The sequence below is a fragment of the Dermacentor silvarum genome, chromosome 10 (genome assembly GCF_013339745.2).
Source record: "Dermacentor silvarum isolate Dsil-2018 chromosome 10, BIME_Dsil_1.4, whole genome shotgun sequence".
In the NCBI taxonomy this organism is placed as follows: domain Eukaryota; kingdom Metazoa; phylum Arthropoda; class Arachnida; order Ixodida; family Ixodidae; genus Dermacentor; species Dermacentor silvarum.
In genome coordinates this window covers 51,723,358-51,731,892 of record NC_051163.1, presented here as the reverse complement: position 1 = coordinate 51,731,892, position 8,535 = coordinate 51,723,358, and the positions used below count along the sequence as shown (strand labels likewise).

Below are 8,535 nucleotides of genomic sequence, written 5' to 3'. Positions count from 1 at the left end.
AGGTCACTAAAAATAAACCCGTACCATAAATAAACACTTACAACTTATAGCTGACAACATTTAAACGAAAACAAACACTTACATATACTCTGTTCAAGATAATCAAATAAAAGCCATACGCCGCCTACGAAATTGTTAGTCATAGTTTTGTACATATTAAGGTTGCACTAGGTTTTATTAATATATCAATAAAATTTAAGGTGCAACACCTGGTTAAGCTGGGCGGAATGTGTATAATGACCACTGTGCAGCAGTTTGAAATATCTGGCTCCATTGAGAGTGCCACTCGAGCTTCAGCAATCTGCGCTAAATTGTGTTCGAAAAACCAACCCCGGTTTTGCTTACCATGAATACGTTAAAGTATTTGTAATTTTGTTTTGGTGGCACAACAAATCAGTTTTTCAGATGTAGCAAATAATTAAAGGACAACCTTAAAAAAATACGTTTCTTCCCTTCTATCTGATTTTATTGCGATAGCAATTATATGGACACTCCAAAGCAGATTTCTGCCGTCGCCGTCGCCATCGCCGTGAGGTTCCGTATGACGTCAATGGAGAGGAAATCGTCGCCGCGCGCCGCCGAACGCTGTATGTGCGAGTGAAAGGGCGCGAGGGACGCGCGCTTTCACGGGGAGTGAACCTACGGCGGAGAACAAACGCGCGTTCTGTGCCGTGCTCCCTTAAGGGCTGCAGAAGTAGGCGTCTCTTTCCTCCTTTACAGTCACCATATATGTAGAGCAAACGCGCCTTCTTCTGACGCACGAAAGGCCGTGGGGGGGGGGGGGGGGGGAGGGGGAGGGAAGGGAGGGGAACGTTTAGCTGCGGCACCAAGTACCTATTTATATCAGAGGCTCCGGCAACAGTCACCAACGCCGCACGCATTTTGTGCGAACGTGGGCAAAACGCCGACGGCGTCGACAACAGTTCTGCGTGTTGCCGGTGCTGCTGCATGTCCAAGTTGTCCTGCATGTCCAGCTGCTAAAGCTACTATCATTACTCCGTATAGCTCTCTACAAATTTGCTATCGCAATTGATGCTTCGCCTTTCAGGTGAAACTGCGACAACTTATTTAATCGAATAAACGTCTTTCTCTCTCTCTCTCTCTCTTTTAGCTGACTTCACTACATCAGAAAAAAAGACAGGTTGGTGAATTTGATTTCAGGTTTCAAGCGATGCAATGTATGACGCGCGTAATTTATACTGATGCCACTTTCGCAGAATGTTATGGCATTTATTGATTTAAAGCTGTCACAATTCGAACGCAGGCAAACGAGGTGTGGTTTCTCGTTTATTGTCGCTGAATATTTCATATGCCGCGTATTTCACAAATAGGACGCCGCAAGCAGAAAAAGGCGCGAGCGTACAAGCTGTCTTCCACCCACACGAAAAAATCCGGAGATGGCTTAGCACACCCTAATGGTATGCGTAAGTAGCCACCCAGCGAGACCCTTAAGTAATGCACGCCTTCCAAAAGGGCTGTGATTTAAAGGGGATAGAAGTATTAACCAGTCAGCAGTCGAGACAAGCGCGAGACGTTTAGAGTATTGGTGAGAAAAAAAAAAAAAGGAAAAGGTTATGGTTGATCCCTCGTTCATAGAAATCATAGGAAAGTGAAACGTGTCTTCACAGGAGCTGTTGCAGTGTTTGCTTCATGAACGGCACGGTCCGCCGCAGCGAAATGCGCACAATTTGCGAGTCGGCGAGCGTGTTGCAAGGTTTGCTAGGCACGCGGCGACCTGGCGGTGGGCGCCGTCCTGCTGGCGAGTGGCTTTGGCGAAAGTGCAAACATTCTGATCCGGCTCCGCAGTGGTTAGGGGAGCCAGTCGAGCTGCGACGCTATCAGCGACAATAATGCGAGGGGTAGAGTACGCACCGTGCGCCGCGAAGGCTCTAATGCGTTCTGCTTCACGCTGGAGTGTCTGCGAGATTCACGCTTCACGCTGGAGCGTGAATCTCGCATTGCTTCACGCTGGAGCAATGCGAGATTCGCCCGGCGACGTCGTTGCCTTTCTGCGCCGCTTAGCGCAGCAGTTTTCTTAGGTGGTGCCATCCGCAAGCGAAGCAGTATGCGGTGCACTGCTGATGCACGTTGAAGCCGCAATCCGTAGGCGACGAGGCGCCATAGGCTAATCCAACGGGAAATCCGAACCACTTTGATCGTCATGGTTTAAATTGACCGATCGTGTGCGCCTCACGGTTCAAATTGACCAATCGTGTGCGGCTCGATGGAACGGACCGCCTTCGTTCCATTTTGGAACGCGTACAAGATCGCACCCTAGGTTTCGCGTGCTTACTTTCGGGAGAGAGATAAAGAAAATGAGAGTGAGAGAGAGACGCATTCACGGAGCCGGTCTGCTAGAACGCGTTGTCGGCATTCCAACGCGGTGTCGGTGTTGCAAGCTGTGCTATGCAACGCGAAAGTGATGGCCGTCAGTCCGAGACGCGCGAAAAGAAATTATCATCATCATGAGTAATAAGATGAAAAGGTCGCGCACACTTCCGGAAAATGCTGGGCTACGATCGTCCAGCTTCGCTTTTTCAAGCGTTGCGCAGCCGAGTGCAAAGTTAAGCGTTCTTTCTTTTTTTGTAAGCCATACTTTGCGCCTTTTTTACAGCGAAACAGTTAGCCTCTCGGTGGTCGGAATTTTCGTGTCCGCGTCCGTTAACACAAATTATCATTGCAATAAAGCAGAGGCTACAAGCACTCAGCAAAGTGAAGCGAACAGTACACACATTCTTTGGAATTATCGCATACCACATGGAGAACATCATACGCTTCAATTAAAGAACAAACTCAAAACAAGAATCCGAACCACATAATTCATGGTAAGGCGCTCCTGCGCCTACATGCAATGCGTAAGCAGGTAGCGCTCCCCGCACGCGTTTCCCGGTAAACATCACTGTTGCGCAAACTGCGGAGGCGACGGCAGCTTGCGACGTGGGGAGTGACGTCCCTAGCCTTTCGTATATAAAATATCTAGCCTCGCAACTGATTTGAATCTTGTTGCAGCACCGCTATTGGTGGCGACGTGCTTTCAAAATTACCGTTACTCCCCTTAATACCCCCAACTCTAAATTACCATTACTACCATTGCTCTAAAGCAATAAAACATTTTCATACCCAACTCAGCCATTGTAGTGGTGGTTCTGAACAGCTTCGCTGGACATCTACTTTCGCAGGGCAGGGATGGATAGGCATGTCATAGAGAGTCAAGTCTTTCATCGCTCTGGTAAGTTTCTGTGATTACCAGTTGTACAATCAAATAATGTCGCGGAAGCCAACGTTTTGACAAGGGTACTCGTCTTCGTCAGCGCAGCAACAGGTATCATTAGCAACGCGTTTATGCATGCGTAGCTCACTCTCCCCCACCCTCAATGGGGGAGGAGGAGGAGAATATGGCGGTGCGCAGAGTAAAGTGAAGAAAGCGATAGCCTAAAGAACGGGGGTGAGGCCGAAAAGAAAAAAAAAACAAATGAAGTACGGCTACAGCAATTACACTTATAAAAAAAAATTCCTGCAACACAAATAAACACTTACAACTAATAGCTTCCAACATTTTAATCAAAACAAACTTCCAGTGACTCCGTTCAAGATTATGAAATAAAAGGCATACGCCGCCTACGAAGTTCTTAGTCATAGTTTTTCTACGCATTAAAGTTGCGCTAAGTTTGATTGATATATAAATTAAATTTTAGGTGGACCACCTGGACAGCTAGGTGGAATGTGTATTATGACCGCTGTGGAGCAGTTCCAAACACCTGGCTCCATTGAGAGTGCTAGCATGGTCTTCTTTCAAAGTAGCTTCCAAGCTAGGTCTGCGCTATTGCTACGCTAAATTATTTGCGAAGAACCAACCCCGGTTTCCTGCTTGCCATGAATACCTTAAATTATTTGTATTTCTATTTGATGACACAATAATGACTTTTTCAGATATAGCAAATAAATGACTACTTAAAAAAATTAACTTCTTCCCTTCTAGCTGACTCCACTACATCAGAAAAAAAAAGATCGATATTGCTCCTTGCTAGAGCTGCACGTTCTCTAAAGCAAGGTGCTAGAGTACATAATTTTCAGCCATGTTTTATTGCGATAACAATTATATGGACACTCCAAGCGGATTTTGTCGTCGGCGTCGCCGTCGCCGTGAGGTTCCGTATAAAGTCCAACGGCGATGAAATCGTCGCCGCGCGCCGTATGCTGCATGGGCGAGAGAAAGCGCGCGAGGGACGCGCGCTTTCACAGCGAGCGCACGCACGGCGGAGTGCAAATGCGACGTCTTGCGTCGCGCGAAAAGGCCGTGGGGGGTTGGTAGGGAGGGAGGGAGGGAGGGAGGGGAGACGACGTTAAGCTGCGGCCCCTAATGCGTATTTATATAAAAACGTTGCGAGGCGCGAATGTGGTAAAGACTTCCGACGGTGCTCTACGAGTGTCCCATTTTGATCTCGCCGAAAACCTCCGAGCCGCACCCAGAGGCACTGGCAACAGTCATCAATGCCGCGCGCATTCATGGCGAACGGGGGCAAAACGCCGACGGCGTCGACAACAGTTCTGCACGTTGCTGGTCCTACTAAATGTCCAAGTTTATACAGCTTATAAAACAACTATCCTTACTCCGTATAGCTCTCTACTAATTTGCTATCGCAATTGATGCTCCGCCTTTCGGGTGAAACTGCGGTATTTTTTTAATTGCAATTTTTCACTGCCAATAAGTAACTTTAGGGCCGGGTGTGTTACTGAAAAAAAATGTGCTTCCTGGACTGGAAAAATTTCCTCATCTAAAGGGAATATTTGGCAGTATATAACATCATGGTCATTCTTGGTTGAAAATAGATAAACTTCTTGTGTAAGTTTGCCTATCATATTTGGTTTGTATTGAGGTAAAAGTTACTGCTGGTCGAATTGTCGTGTTTTCGCTCTTATGATGTCAACAAAGGAGAGACATCAAAAGATGTCAACAAAGGATCGAGAGACAGACGGGATAAGCGCTCCCCAGCTTCCCTTTGGAATCTTGCCATTTGCACTGAACATCTTCCCGGGTTTTCTACAGGCACTCCTATTTGAGAATACACCGACGAAAGCACGTAGGAAAATTCTGTGATATTACCTATCAGACTAAATATTGCATGAAATGTCAGGGCTTAAATATGTAAGAAAATTTGGGCACTAACCATCAGGGATTCTGCAAGTCAAGTGTTAACTTCTTCACGAAAACATGCCGAGATGTTAGTAGGTACTGTGCAATTCAACTTCGTTTTGCTGTATGGTACCAGTGGTGCATTCTCTGTACTTTGTCATTGTGGTACTTACATTATAGAATTATGGGGTTCAATTCTTCATTGCATTCCGTCGTTTAAGGAGAAAAAAAAACAGCATCTTGCGTTTCGAAGCAGGGTTCCAGAAAGTCTGCTGCCATGATTAAAGCCAGTGGTGGGTAATACACTACATGAGGTTCGCTCTATGAGAAGTGATGAGAGACGGCGCTACTTCCCATATAATCTTGCACCCTGCTTGTCTGTCCCATGTGATCCTGGATGTATTGAACTGCCTCTTTTCTCTATTTCTGGCCTGGCCATCCATGAAAACTGGGGCAAGTAGGCAAATGGCTGCTGCGTTCGTCAGAGTTGCTAACTTGCTGTTAATTCCTTCTGGCAGCAGTGTTCGCCTGCCATTGCTTTTGTTTTGAAGCTCTCTCAATGCCAATACAAAAATGATGTAACCACAGAAATTTTCATTGCAAGCCATCGCATGCAAGAACTTTGCATGATGCAGGGCCTCGGCAGAAACAAATACAGGTATTTGTGCAGTCACTGCTGTTTGTTTCACATCCCGCATCAGGAAACGAACTTTCTTCTCTTCGGGCATGTTGGGGTTGGTGTGGCGGAACACGCGAGCCATATCCTCCGCGAAGATCGCAATGTTCTCGATTGGTAGCTGCACATGGTCTTCTAGCAGAGTGTCGGCCATTTCTTTGTGGAGGACGCTAGTTAATCTGTCTAGGAAGGTTATGCGAAGCAGGTCATACATCGTTGGAGTAGACTCTCTATTCTAGAACCTAGTCCTGGCAGCATCTTCCAAGGACAAGTAACCATGCCGTAGTTTGTCTTCTTTCGCCAGCCTTGCCAGCTCGCTGTTCATTTGTTCCAGTAACAGCCTTCACAATACCATTGTCTTGGCTTTGCTGGCCTTTCGACGCCAATACAGGAGTAATGGGACCACACATCTTTGTGTTTCAGGCCATCGCATGCAAGCCTTTTGCATGATTCAGTCACTCGGAAAAGAATACCAGTCTTTGTGCTATCACTGCTGTTTGTGGCGGCTCTCCTTGAAATAATTAAATTATGGTTTTTACGTGCCAAAACAACGATCTGACTATGAGGCACGCCATTGTGTGGGCTCCGGAATAATTTGGACCACCGGGAGTTCTTTAAAGTGCACCTAAATCTAAGTACACAGGTGGGTTCACATTTCGCTCCATACGAAATGCGGCCGCCGAGGCCGGGATTCGATTCCGCGACCTCGACCTTAGCAGCCCAACGCAGGCTCTCATTGTAAAATATGCCTCAAAAAATTCCGGCGTGATGGCTTATGCGAGGAATTTCTTACTTCCTTACTTACTAAATACTCGTAATTAAAATCCTTGACAGTCCTCTGGATGTGTACAGACAATTACATTCAGACTACTAAGTCGCAGTATGCAGGTCAGATTCATATTGCGTTACACTAATGATTTAGGTTGGTGCTCAGTTTAACAATGTAGCAAAAATGTACGTTTAGAATTATTTCATTTCCACCAGTCCCATCCAAATTCATCAAATGTCTTCGTCGACCTTGATGTTCTTGTACACTGCGCGCAACTAAGTCACATTCGCAATAAAATACGCACGAACAGGACGCGCACAAATGTCGCAGTTACTTGCAGCCATGCGGCTGCGCCAGATGCTGTTGACGCCGAAGAGGCAGAAAGGTGGTATTTTAAGTCATCAGGTTTGATTGGCAAGAAAAAGACCCCATATAGTTCAACGGTAGTTATTTCTTTGAGCGTGTGTTGGGAGCACGTCCTAGAAAAGGAAGACGTCCCAGCAGTCGATGAAGGCATGTTCGATTGACTCGGGCTTTTTGCACAAGTGGCAGTCGATGCCCCATGGCACGAACAACACCTTGCCCTCCGTCTAAGTTTTCAGAGGCAATGTCCAAGTATGTAACTTAAAAATACTTTTCACCCCCCCCCCTCTCCCCCTCTTGGGACAAGCATGTTCCTAACTCGCTCAACTGTATCATCCATTCGGCCTCCACAGTACATGGACCTGTACAATAGTTCCGGAAACACACATTTCCTCAGACATTTCAATAGTCGCCTACGTGTGGTAGCAGGGAGGTACTGCAAGCTAAAACGGGCTGTAAGAAAGTTGTACGAATATATAACTTCGTTGAGAAATCTACTGACACCCTATCGTAAGTCGTCTTTAGATGTTACAACAAAATTTTATAAGAGCTGACAACAACCGTATTTCGGAATAGGTGCGTAAAAATAGATGAAACTAGTTTCCAAGAAAATGAAAACGGGATTTAACCATTTGTCACATAAAAATGTGCGGGAACGCGAGCCCTTCTCCGCCTGAGCTTCCGAACAAATTTTCCCGACTTGCTCGTTCCCACTGAGATTGCTAGACGAAAACAGCAGGGACTCTGTTGATTTTTGTAAAGATAATTCATCAATACAACGCTTGCAGAAAATATTCTTATCGCGGCAACAGGAACAGATTACATATTGACGTAATAGTTCAGGGAAAACCCACTAGGTGGAGCGAAGTAATGACATCGAAAATGAGACTTCCGCCCAATCGTAGCAATCGCTACAAAAGAAACCCATAGGGGTTCCTCGAAAGAAAAGCCTCGCAGTTGAAGAAAAATTCGTCTTGGTCCGGGACTCGAACCCCGTACCAGGACGGGTACGAGTCTTGGTGAAATGAGCCACTGCTTCGCGTTGTCGATGAATTCGACTGCGTCCTGCCATCGGCTATCCGCCTGGTTAGCTCAGATGGTAGAGCGGCTGCCCCTGAAAGACGGTGGTCCCGGGTTTGAGTCCCGGACCAGGCCGAATTTTTTTTCAACTGAGAGGCTTTTCTTTCGAAGAACCCGATGGGTTTGCTTTCTAGCAATTGCTACGATTGGGTGGATGCCTCAATTTCTATTTATTTACATTACTTATTCTGGCGCTGAAAACACTGGCAGGTCATGGCCTGACCATAGCGAAGTCTGAGTGCTCAATTCCTGCGTTCTTTCCATCCAATTTGCGGCCATGTCCCGAAATTTGTCGAGGGGGATTCCGAGGTAGAGACTGAGTGTTGTCTACCCGTGGACGTTTTCACACACAGACGCCGGTGATGGCCATGCGCCATGCCAAAGACATTAACACTTTTCTATATAGGCTCAGCCGGCTGCCAGTGACATCGCAGAACTTTTTAACAATTTTTATCACATTCGTAACACTCTCTTTATCAGAGCGGAAGATAGGAAACACGTTCCGCGTAAGCC

The 8,535-nt window shown here is 46.5% G+C and overlaps 1 non-coding gene across 1 annotated transcript; it reads left to right on the top strand.

The window, feature by feature from the left end:
• Positions 1 to 8,023: 8,023 nt before the first annotated feature.
• Positions 8,024 to 8,097, top strand: Trnas-uga (transfer RNA serine (anticodon UGA)). Its single transcript has one exon. It is a non-coding gene; the product is annotated as a tRNA-Ser (tRNA).
• Positions 8,098 to 8,535: the final 438 nt, after the last annotated feature.